Source organism: Mobula hypostoma, chromosome 9, assembly GCF_963921235.1.
Source record: "Mobula hypostoma chromosome 9, sMobHyp1.1, whole genome shotgun sequence".
NCBI lineage: Eukaryota > Metazoa > Chordata > Chondrichthyes > Myliobatiformes > Myliobatidae > Mobula > Mobula hypostoma.
The window spans coordinates 21,632,171-21,645,391 of record NC_086105.1 but is presented as its reverse complement, the minus strand read 5'-3'; the positions used below and the strand labels follow the sequence as shown (position 1 = coordinate 21,645,391).

The following is a 13,221-nucleotide window of genomic DNA, read 5'->3' as shown; positions in this document are numbered from 1 at the left end:
CTGCACCTTACCACAAATCCACAAGAGACTTTGCAAAATGAGAAGCTGTAAAACTGTTCACCATCACACATCACACAGAGCATATTGTGCAAGAGCAGCAGAAAGATAAAATGCTGAGATCCACTCAAAATCCAAGCCCAGCTGAAACTCTGTATGTCCTTCAATTAGAAAATTAATTAGACTACATACATTGCCTTCACAGAGCAACAGATAGCTTGTTCAGAAAAGTGTGCATTATATCACTGGAGACTTCTAATAAAGAATGGTCCATACAGCTTTGTATAAATGCAGACAAGTTCTCGAAAAAACACCTACCTGCCCATACCAACTGTATTCCAACATCATTAAGTTTAGGAAATCTTGGTTTAGCAGTCTAACTTGCAAAGAGATTCAAGCCTGCTATTAAGCGACCAGCTTGCCTTTCAAGCATGTGCACTCAGGTCTACACATGCTACTAAGACACAAGCTCAACCACAATCAGAGCTTTGTTGGCATGTTGGGAATTTTAGTGCTTAAACCTGTTGATAATGAACATGAACCCATTATTTTGAGTCAATGAATTGAAAGAAATAGGGCAAAGAATGAAAGCCACAGGGCCAATTACCAACATTCTTTGATGTATTACTTGCTAAGGACTCACCAAATCACTTTACGTCTTTGTCCTGGATCCCCTCTGTTATTCATTAATTATTCTGAAAGGGTTAGAGTTCAAACAGCTAATTGCATGGACACTCGTACTTGGTGGGGATTCTTCCAAGACTGACACTTTCCCCAACTGTGCCCAGCCACCTAACGCCATGCCAATTAATCTAATTCTGGGTGTTTTATGTACACCATCCCAGGTTCTTTTTATTCTTCGCTCTAACGTTTCCTTCAAGGTTCCAGCAAAAGTGTAGATAAGAGGGAGATTGATGAATTGTCCAAGTCAAATTTATGCCAAAATTCCTTCTCCGCAGTTGAGCCTTTTGCCCTGTCAGGCAAGTGATGATGCTCAGCTGCCCATCCTCTGCACTGCATTCTCAGTCAAGGCACCAATCGCACAGCTTTCTCTTTGATTATAAGCATGTTACGTTCAATGCCATCATTTTGCAATGGTGCATTAAATTGTATTAAACTCTTTATTCTTCAGCTGCAAAATTAACCCTATCATACCCCCCCCAAAAAAGAATTTGATTCCTGATATCCTTTCCCTGAAATTCTGTTATTTTAAAAAGAAACTGATTATTTGTTATTTAAACCTGGGATTTGCTTTGCTGATCTGGCCAGTGTTTATAGTCAATCCATAATTACCGCTGAGAAGACAGATACTTTATTGATCCCAAAGGAAATTCCAGTGTCACAGTAGCATTACAAGTGTACAGATATACAAATATACAAATATTAGAAGAAAAATAAGAGAGAATAAAAAATAAGTTTCCTCAAAGAGCCTAACACGAGGGGGTCATCACTTTCCTGGATATAGTTTGACTCATTATAGAGCCTAATGGCCGAGGGTAAGAATGACCTCATATAGTGTTCTCTGGAGCAGTGCAGTTGTCTTAGTCTGTTACTAAAAGTACTCCTCTGTTCAGCCAAGGTGGCATGCAGAGGGTGAGAAACTGTCCAGAATTGCCAGGATTTTCTGGAGGGTCCTTTGTTCTACCACAACCTCCAGTATGTCCAGTTTGGCTTGTATAAGAGAGCCAGCCTGTGTAATCAGTTTATTGAGCTTGTTGGCATCGGCTGTGTTGATGCCATTGTCCCAGCAGACCTCCGCAGAGAAGATTAAACTGGTGAGAACAGGCTGGTAGAACATGTAAAGAAGAGACTGCATACTCCAAAGCACCTCAGTCTCCTCAGGAAGTAGAGGTGACTCTGGCCCTTCTTGTACACAGCTTCTGTGTTGGTGCTCCACTCAAGTCTGTCATCCAGATTGCACTCTCAGGTACTTATATGTCCTCACCACATCCACGTCCTCACCATCAATAGTAACAGGGAGCAGTGCAGGCTTAGTCTTCCTAAACTCCATCACCATCTCCTTTGTCTAACTGCAGATGATTCAGCTTGCACCATTTGACAATGTCCTCCACCAGGGCCCTGTATTCATCATCCCATCCTCCCATTTTACAAGTAACTATTGCTGAGTCATCTGAGAATTTCTGCAGATGACATACTGGTGATGGTGAACTGCTGCAGTCCCAGCTGTCATGATGCTTACACAGGCAGAGTTTGAGAATTTCAACCCAGTTATGATGTGTGAGTGGCAGCACATTTCCAAATTGAAATACAAAATGCTGGAGAAACTCAGCAAATGAGGCTGCATCTATAGCAAAGAATAAACAGTTGATGTTTTGGGCTAAACCCCTTCATCAGGACCCGATGAAGGGTCTCGGCCCAAAACGTCAACTGTTTATTCCTTTCCAAAGATGCTACCTGATCTGCTGAGTTCACCAGCATCTTGTATGTGTTATTCTGGATTTCCAGCATCTGCAGAATCTCTTTTGTCTTAATTAAATAATGAGAGATTGAAAAGATTTGACATTCACACAGGTCTGGGTGCTCTTGTACATAGAAACATAGAAACATAGAAAATAGGTGCAGGAGTAGGCCATTCGGCCCTTCGAGCCTGCACCGCCATTTATTATGATCATGGCTGATCATCCAACTCAGAACCCCACCCCAGCCTTCCCTCCATACCCCCTGACCCCCATAGCCACAAGGGCCATATCTAACTCCCTCTTAAATATAGCCAATGAACTGGCCTCAACTGTTTCCTGTGGCAGAGAATTCCACAGATTCACCACTCTCTGTGTGAAGAAGTTTTTCCTAATCTTGGTCCTAAAAGGCTTCCCCTCTATCCTCAAACTGTGGCCCCTTGTTCTGGACTTCCCCAACATCGGGAACAATCTTCCTGCATCTAGCCTGTCCAATCCCTTTAGGACACAAAATCACTGGAGGTTACAATGCAAGTACACCCACAATTAGGAAGGCAAGCCATCTGCTGGTCTTTAATCAGTAGATTTTATTACAAGATTAGGAGAGTCTCATGCCCAGTAGACCTGTATAGTTCCCTGGCGAGGCTCCATCTAGAATATTGAGTTTAGGTCTGTATCCATACCAATGAAAGATATGCTTGCTAAAGAGGGAGTGCAGCAGCAGTTCACCATAGTAATTTATGGGATGGATAAATTGTGTTATTAACAGAAATAAAGAAGACAAATTAGAACATACAAAATTCTTTTGGCTTGATAGAGTGGATGTGGAATTGATATCTGAAATCTGAAAGTAAATAATTTGCCACTTAGGACAGAATGAGAAGAAATTTCTTCATCTAGAATTTGGTGAATCTATAAATTACTTCTTTTTTAAAATTAGTTGGGATTGCAATCTCAGATCGCCCTTACCAAATGGAAATGTTTCAACATACCTTTATAAAGCCATAGTAAACTGAACAGGTTTACTACTGAATGAATGAAAGTTTGTGTAACATAGTTTCTTGACTTCTAAAAGATGAGGGTAATCTAGTTCAATGGGACAGATGCTGCTGGGTTAGGCCCTCCATAATTACTGACTAAAGTTTACACTTGTCCACACTTGGTACAATGGTAGAGCATAGTTTGGGCAGGAAGGCCTGAACATCATTGCATAATGCACCGTGGAAGCTCTACTCCAGATACATGCTTGATGGGCTTTGATAGAAAACAGAATTAGATTGGAGCTTTGCCCTCTAATAAAAGAGCCACTAAATTTAACAGCTTCCCTCTGATGGGGAGTTCTTAGTTTAGTGAACAAGTAGAAGTGGTGCTGTATGAGGATCTCATGCAACACACACACAAAGTGCTGGAGGAACTCAGCAGGCCAGGCAGTATCTTTGAAAGAGAGTGCAGTCGACGTTCCATGCCAACACCCTTCATCAGGACTGCTCTTTTCCACAGATGCCGCCTGGCCTGCTGAGTTCCTTCAGCATTCTGAGTGTGTTGCTTGCATTTACAGCATCTGCAGATTTTCTCTTGTTTGTGAAGAACTCATGCTAGTTTGGCTGAGCTGCCACTGTTCTTACAAGCATGATGCTTCAGGAACTCTGCTCGTGGGTCTGACACGCATACTTGCAGCAACCGTATGGTTGGCCTTACCTCCCTGATCATCGATATGGCATAGAGAGAAAAAGATTCAAGGTTAGGTAAGTCCAGAAGTCAGGCAGGGGACTGGTTTAAGCCAAAAAAGAAAATGGGACTTCAAGGAATGTCAAAGGGAGAAATTAGTTGATGTTGTAAAAGAGTGAAGGAGAGGGGAGTATCAACAGTAAGTGATATAGAGAAGATAGTGGAGTGAGGGGATAATTAGGAAGAGGAAGTCCGGGGAGATCATAGGGTTAAGCGGAGAGGATTAGATGATTTAGGGGTATCCATGGGAAGAAAAAAATAGATCACTTTGATGGGGAGAAGGTTGGAATGTGCAGTGAAGATTGGAGTAATTTCACAGTCCACGACTGTACAGTTTGTGTACTGCAAACTCTCTCAAAAGCATTTTCAATTTGCATTACCCACCAACTGATATCATGATATGTGCCCAGGAACCACCATTCATAATACCTAAACTTATATGCTTAATGTGTAAAAGTTCAGTCATGTCAAATGCACAGTGGAATTTCAAGGCCAGCATCCCATTTGAAAGGCAGTGACTCAACCTGCACTGGAGATACACAGCACTGGAGAGCATAAATCTAGATGTTGATTCTAAAATTCTGGAATGAAACTTAATCCCACAACCTTCTGACTCAGAGACTCAGAATGGTTACCAGTCAGGCCACAGTTGACACCCAGACACCCACAGTTAACTTGCTGCAGTTTCATTGTTAGTTGTCTTTTTAACCCAAACTGAAAACAGCTGTCTATTCACACGGAAGCACCATTATTATTTACATAAAGTTAGGAACTTCATCCCATTTTGATTGAAAATGAAAATTTTTAGGCTCTCTTTAAAAAAATAATGTTGTCCCTTACCCACTGGAATCCTTCCTGGATTATGGCCTTATAAGTAAGCAGGGGCTGCTAAATGTACAGCATACCGAGTATTGTGCAACCCTGGAAGATGTCCATGAGTTATGTTTCCTCACATACACAGAATGAGTGACACTGATTGAAAGAGGAACCATCTAACTTTTGCTGTTATTGCACACTTTGCAGCTCAGTTTTTTTTAAATGTATCAGTTTAACCACAAAATGTAATTCTGAAGAAAATACAGTGACCTTTACATAAGGTGCTGAGTGAGCTCATTTGTCCTGCATGCTTCCCTCAAATTGGCTCCTGCTAAATCTGCAGGAGCCCCCCTCAGTTTGAATTGGCTGGTGTTTTGTCATCAATGAACTAGAAGAGTTATTACAGTGACTCCATTCAAGTGTTCACACTTCACATAAACTTCTACCCATCACCCAGCTTCCTGAAGATATCCTCCTCTCTCTTCATCAGATGATTATCTAGCTTCCCTATAGATTAATTAATGCTATTTTCCCCAACCAGTCTATCAATCGGTGATTCACATTCTCAATGTTGAACTGCTTCCTACATAAGAAAGCAGTTACTGGGCAGAGCTTGAGATCCTGGCAATTTTTTTGGCACAGACCATGCCCTTTACTTCCCCCATTCTAACTTCCACCTTAATCTCTCCTTATATGGTTTTATCTGTCAAGTGGAAATATACAGCTGCCAGATGGAAGGTTCAACAGTCAGAATTAAAGTTGCCAGCCTAATAAACCATGAACCCATCTTTGCAGTGCATCCTGTGAATTAACTGGTATTAACAGCCCTGAATGACAGACGATGCAGACAATCCTTGCCACTAATTACCTCCTGAAGGTTGTGGGAATACCACTTTCTGACCAGCATGAAGATCACAGAGAAGAGTTAGATAACATGTTACAAAGTTTTGCTAAGCAAAAAAAGAAAAATCAAGGGTGAAAGTGATAATAATAAATCCAACTATGTTCTAGAAGATAAAAGATTCCGGAATCTGCTGGAAGATTGCTGGAAGAACTTGGTGGGTTAAGCAGCACTGGTGGAAGCAAAAGGTATACGTCAACATTTTAGTAAGTTTTAGAAGACTGTTGTATGACAAATATTGTTCTTCAGAGAAATGAGAATTAAGCTTTTGCTTTTTGGAAAGTTATTCATGTGTAAGATGTGTAAAACTTCAAAGGAATGAAGATTTCTGTAGTGCATCAAGAGCCCAACAGAAAGACAAATAAAACAACTAAAGTGGAATGATCTGTAAAATCTGGCTCCCTCAGTCTATATTACCAAGAAATTCAAGATGTATATTAACTTATGTAAGTATATACTCCCCTGTGTACTATTTAGTAAGTTAATCCTGATTTAAAAAATAGCCTTACAGGCCAGGTACCTTTGGACATTGTCTTTATGTCAAAAGTTTTAAGTTCTTATGCTTCTGTTAATAGTATTTCTAAGTTTTCATTGCGCTAGTTCCAAACACATTATGTTTTGCATATTTGCAGTCTTTGATAAATCAAAGCATAACACTTGTCACACTTCCCTCTCTCTCTCTTGCAGGACAAGATTTTACGTAACCAAATGTGCAAACTCTTTAGACTGGAGCAAACATTACAGCAATGGTGAACAATGATAGGGATGAAAATAAAGCAGTCCGCATACTTTCACAACTAATTGTCTACCAGGCCTACTTTCCCTCACAATCTCATCAAATTCACAGTGCAGATGTGCAGCTAGGCACCTCTGACTCACCTAAGTTTTTTTTTTCCGTTTTCAGAAGTGACAATGAGACTAGAAAGCAAGAAGACGAAGAGAACGATACATTGTCCTATTACTTAACGTCACACGCTGGGAATTTGACTCTTGTCGTAATTTTGATGACAGCTGAAATGGGAGATCCGTAAGTAGTAAACCATTGGCCTCAATAAATCTGCAGCTTAAATTGGTAAATTGCTTTATTTTTATCACGTGTATTGAGGCACAATGAAAAATTTTGTGTCCCATCCATACATATCATTTCATCATATCAGTGCATTGAGGTAGCACAAGGGAAAACAATAACAGTTGGAGAATAAACTATTACAGTGATAGAGAAAGTGCAGTGCAGGCAGACTGTACGTATGGATTTCCTTGGTTTCTCCATGGAGGGCAAGGTTGCAATTGAGTTCTGCTGCAGAGGATTCAGTTGAGGACTTCAATCAAAAAAAAATCCACACATGGGTAAGAAGAGTCCAGCAACAAACTTGCGTGGGTTTTGGAGGTGTGGAAGTGGCAGCACTGCACTGGCTCATCAGTGCACCTAACCATGATAAAGAGCACAACATTTCATGGTATATCGCAAAATAATCTGACTGCTGAGGCCCAGATTGGTGCTACTCATAGAGCCTTGCAGGGCTTCATATCAGTTCAACACTCTGCTCTCCAACAGGAAGGGCGAGAAATGGTGAGATACAATACCAGGGAACTGAAGGCTTTACAGCTCATAGCCACCTGAGTTTCAGTTATTGATACAGCAGATAGAGACTTTCAGTGAGAATATCCTTATTGAAGTGTACACATCTCAAGGACTATTCCTGCTCAGGTTGAAAGAGGAGAACTGCTTCCTTATCTCAATGGGTGGAGGGGGTTGTATGTCCTACTGAGAACTTTTTCTCAGTCTCTTCCTCCCCTTCTCTGGCAACGTGACCTTCAGCTTCCTGTCACCCTGTACTCTAAGGGGAACGTCTGTAAATCCACCTGTAACAGAGCTTCTACTTTGCCTTGGAGTCAAGATGGTAGTTTTAGACAACAACGATTTTAAAAGATCTCTATGAACTTCTGAGCCAAGGTTGTTAGTCTGAAATATTAACACTGCGTGATATTCTAAGTACTTCCAGCACTTTAGGACATAAAACAGTAGAGTACAGTATGGGCCCTTCGGCCCATGACATTGTGCCAAACTATTTAAACATATTCCATGATCAGTTTAATACTTCCCTTCTGCACAGCCCATTAACCCTCACTTTTCTTCAATCAATGTGCCTATCTATGAGTCTTTTAAATGTCCCGGTCGTCTCGGTCTCTACCACCACACTGGCATTGTGTTCCAGGTACCCTCCTCCTCTGTGTAAAAAAGAACCTCTGACATCTCCTTTAAGCTTTCCTCCACTCAGTTTGAAAGGAAGTCCTCTGGTATTGGCCACTGCCCACTCCAGCCCCCAGAAAAAGTTGTTGGTTGTCCATTCTACCTTTGCCAAACGCTCCTCATATGTTAACCCCTTCATTCCCCCAATCATCCTTGTGAACCTCCTCTGGACTCTCTCCAATAACAACAAATTCTTTCTGAGATATGGGGCCCCAAAACTGTTAACAATACTCCAAGTGTGGCCTGATTAGTGCCTTATAAAGCCTCAGCATTATCTCCTTCCTTTTATATTCTATTCCCTTTGAAATAAATGCTAACATTACATTTGCTTTCTTCACCACAGACTCAGCCTGCAAATCAACCTTCTGGGAGTCCTGCATGAGGACTCCCTAGTCCCTCTGCACCTCAATATTTGAACTTTCTCCCCACTTAGATAATAGTCTACACTATTGTTCCTTTTGGTTCCTCTTACCAAAATGAATGATCATACATTCCCCAACACTGTATTCATCTGCCACTTTTTTGCCCACTCTTCCAATTTGCCTAAGTCCTACTACATTTCTTCTTCAGCACTACCTACCCCTCCACCTATCTCCATATCATCTGCAAACTTTGCCACAAAGCCATCAATTCCATTATCCAAATCATTGAAAGATAATGTGAAAAGCAACAGTCCCAATATTGACTCCTGAGGAACACCACTAGTTCCTGACAGCCAACCAGAAAAGGCCCCCTTTATTCCCACTCGCTGCCTCCTGCCTGTCAGCCATTCCTCTATCCATGCCAGTATCTTTCCTTAATGCCATTGGATTAGTTTTGTTAAACAGCCTCATGTGTGACACCTTATCAAATACCTTCTGGAAGTCCAAGTAAGTGACATCCACTGCCTCTTTGTCCATCCTGCTTGTTACTTCCTCAAAGAACTCTAACAGATTTGTCAGGCAAGATTTCCCTTTACAGAAACCATGCTGACTTTGACTTAATTTATCCTTAGTCTCTAAGTACCCTAAAACCTCATCCTTAATAAAATACTCCAACACCTTCCCAGCCACTGACATTAGGCTAACTGGCCTGTAATTTCCTTTCTTTTTTCTTCCTCCCTTCCTAAAGAGTGGAATGATATTTATAATCTTCCAGTCCTCTGGGACCATGCCTTGTATTCCACCTTCATATAGGATCTTCCAAAGTGTATTACTTCACACTTTTCAGAACTGAATTCCATCTGACACCTCCCTGCCCAACTCTGCATCCTACCTATATCCTTTTGTAACTTGTGACAACTTTCTGCACTATCCACAAACATCTATGCTATCCAAATCGCATCTAACCTTCATGTCGTCTGCAAACTTACTAATTCACCATCCACTTACTCATCCAAGTAACTTACAAAAATCACCAAGAGCAGGGGTCCCAGATCAGATCCTTGTGGAACACACCAGTCATAGACCTCCAGGCAGAATACAGTCCATCTACTACCACCCTCTGGCTTCTGTGGACAAGCCAATTCTGAATCCACATAGCTAAACTTCAATGGATCCCATGTCTTAGACCTTCTGAATGAACTTACCACCTCTCTTCTAATTTCTCTACGTACCAAACATAGCAATAGATAATAGCAATCGAACACGAGGTTGTTTGTAACTTATGATTTCCTCCTTGAATAGGACTGATAGGCTTTGGAGAGGTTAGAGCTCTTCCTGCTGCAGAATTAGTTCAGTTGTACAGGGCTAAAGAAAGGCATTACCTGGAATGCCAAGTCCAAAGTGAACTGCTAACATCATACACGTTCCCTCAAGTCACAGTATGATGCAAGGCAAGTGTAACACAGCTTTAACAGCCCTGAGCAAAGAGTAACTTTTAATGTGGCCCATTTCAATCAGGGCTTGTTGTTAAAGTATGTTTGCATCCAAAAATCTGGTGTGATGAGTGACTATATTTACCTTTAAGAGTTTTATCAGGATCCAAATTCACTTGATCACCAAAGTTCAAAGTAAATGTATTATCAAAGTATATATATGTCACCATATGCAGCCCTATGATACATTATCTTGGGGATATTCTTAGTAAATCCAAGAACCATAATAGATTCAATGAAGGACCACACCGAACAGGACAAACAGCCAATGTACAAAAGACAACAAACAGCGCAAATACAAAAGAACACAAAGAAATAATAATAATAATAATATATAACACAATAAATATCAAGAACATGAGATGAAGAGCCATTGAAAGTGAGTTCATAGGTTGTGGGAAAGGTTCACTGATGGGGTGAGTAAAGTTGAATGAAGTTATCCCTGTTGGTTCGAGATTGAGGGGTAATAACACTGGACAACAAAGATTTTGCTTCCTGAATACTTCTGATGTGTAAGACACATGAAAGTCACCATGAAATGTTCCCATCGTGCACCATTTTTCTGAAATCACCTGTATTTGTTATTTCAATTCATAATTCAAGTCCATTAAAATGTTGCCCACAATGTAAGCTGAAAAATTTCTATCTTGTCCAGGCATGCCTGGACATGCTTAGGCAGGGCAGATGTTGCATAGCAGGACGGGTTTTAGAAAGGCTATAAATTTCTGTGAAGGATTTTGATATTTGAGACTGATGTTTCCTCAAATAACTAGTGGCAAGATTAGGGAAGACATTTTTATTGGTCCACAAATCAAACAGGTTATCAATGACAGGTAATTTGAAGAACTTCGAGTGGATCTGGAGGAAATCACATGGAAGCTATTCAAGGATGTTGTTGAAATTTTTCCTGGCAACTGCAGAGCACCAAACTACATGCAGCTGGTTGACTATGTGCTTCAATCATACAAAACCATAAAGGACAACATGTCACTAAAGTTTTATTTTCTGCATTCCCATTTAGACTTCTTCCCTGCTTGGCGCTGTCAGTGACAAGCATGGTGAAAGGTTTCACCAGGACATTGTGGCCGTGGAGAAACTGTATCAGAGCAACTGGAATCCATCAATGCTGGCTGATTATTGTTGGATACTTAAGCAAGAAGCCTCAGACACTGAGTACAAATGAAAATCATCAACAAAACATTTTTAGTTTTGTTGAACTATTGCAAAGCGTCAGCATTATATTCAATAAAGGTTAATTTCCTGTTTCTCCAAATTCCTATGTGATACAAGTAGTCTGAAATAATATTTGTGTTCAGCTTCAAGCCGTCTGTCACAAACAAAAGAAAAACATTCTGAGGAAGCAATACTTTCGAAAAAATTTGTTGTCTAGCATAAATATTCCAGATCCCGGCGGTGTGTATCCTGAAACTCCTGGTGGCAGCAGCAAGAAGCAAGTTTACTCTAAGGGGAGGAGAATATTTTATTTCTTACATCGTGGTCTTACAAATTAATGCTTTTGAAATGTGGTGCTATTGACGAATGTTGAAGATCAGCTCGGTAGAGAAAGTTTCAAATGAGAGGGTTTTGTCCGAAGTTGATAGACCACGGATATTGCTGGAGAAGATTATGAAGTTAAAAGTTGCTTATTGTGCACACGTTATGTGGAGAGGTAACATCTTGTCGGACTTGCTATATGGAAAGGTAGAGGGAAAGAAAGAAAGAGGAAGACAAAGAACAACATGGCTGGATAACATCAAGGATTGGACCAAGCTGGACAAAACTAGGGATGTTGTGGACAAGTGTCAGGACATAGCAGCACGGAGGGAAATCGTCCGCCAACTGGAAATTCCAGACGCGACCTAACGACAACGACGGTCTTACCATAGTTGATCTTTGGCAGGGGGCTTTTGTCATGTTTAACATTGTTTTGCCATTGAAGCAAATACGAATTTTGCAGTGCAAATAAATGAGAGGTATTATAAGCGAACAGTTACATAACTTGGAGTTATATAACATCTCACATAAATAATTCTTTCAACTGATATTCCCTTACATGACAACAGACTTTGCATAAGAGAAGTGTGAAACATTCTTAATAGTCCTGCTTCATGTTGTATGAGCATATCATAACAATTGTTGTTGAAAATAGATTGCCCAAAGGAAATAATCTTTTCGATTTCTATTTCTACAATAGATTATTTAGAGTGATCAGTTTTGGACTGTCAGACCACCCACCTTTCCCTCTGCAGTGCAAAATGAACAAATCTGTTCTAGGCTCCATCTTGTGGCTCAACAAAGAACTGACAGGTATTCGGACAAGCAAACATGACTAATCATTTTGTGGTACACTAGCTTCTCGGAGCAATCTAATTATTATTTCTGCATTAAAAACTTTGTCCTTTTTTTACCTTTTCCATGGATGTTTTGATGAGTTGTTGAAAGGGCTTACTTGACCTACTAAACTCGGCTCAGAAAAAAAATCTGCTTTAGAGATGAAAAGATAGCTGTTGGCACCTTTTTTACCTGAAAAAGCATATGCCCACGGAGTTCTCTGAACTATATTTGAATGAAGCCTTGTGTGTGTTGACAGTCAAAATCCTGATCCTCTAACACTATCTGTTAATATTCATGACTCATGACCATTTAGTGAACTGTTGCTCTGTGGGCCAAACTGCAACATCCTCGATTCTTAGAATGAGACATTGTTACAGGGATGAGATGAGATTAACAATCGTCATGCAACTTCCACAAATCCTGAAGGATCCACCATCATTTAATACTAGCACCGTAGATGCTGCACATTCAGATTCCTTAATAGGTTCAAATACCACTAACCTGACAAATTATTATGAAGAATAAGGATCAATGTGAATTTTGGCATATGGGCTATTCAAGATGGCCAGCAATTTTTTGGAAACTTCCTCTCTCTTAACCACAGTATCTCCTGTGATGTTCCAGCCTCAATCATCTAAAAGTGATGAATCCTCCTTCAGGCCAGCTTCTTTCAGCCATCATCTTAATGGCATACAGTGGTGCTGGAAAGTTTGTGAACCCTGTAGGAACCTTTGCTTTCAGTAATTGTTGTGACCCTCTTGTACAGCAATAACTTCAGCCAAACATTTCTGGTAACTGTTGATCAGTCCTGCACATCGACTTGGGGAAATTTTAGGCCATTCCTCCTTACAAAACTGCTTCAACTCTGGGATGTTGGTGGGCATGAACTGCTTGCTTCAGGTTCTTCCACAACATTCCTGTA

General features: G+C 40.5%; 1 long non-coding RNA gene across 1 annotated transcript; it reads left to right on the top strand.

Annotated features, from left to right (window-relative positions):
- Positions 1 to 5,853: 5,853 nt before the first annotated feature.
- LOC134352329 (uncharacterized) lies at positions 5,854 to 12,141 on the top strand. Its single transcript, XR_010019375.1, has 3 exons — positions 5,854 to 6,047; positions 6,764 to 6,886; positions 10,987 to 12,141. It is a non-coding gene; the product is annotated as an uncharacterized LOC134352329 (long non-coding RNA).
- The last annotated feature ends 1,080 nt before the right edge of the window (positions 12,142 to 13,221 follow it).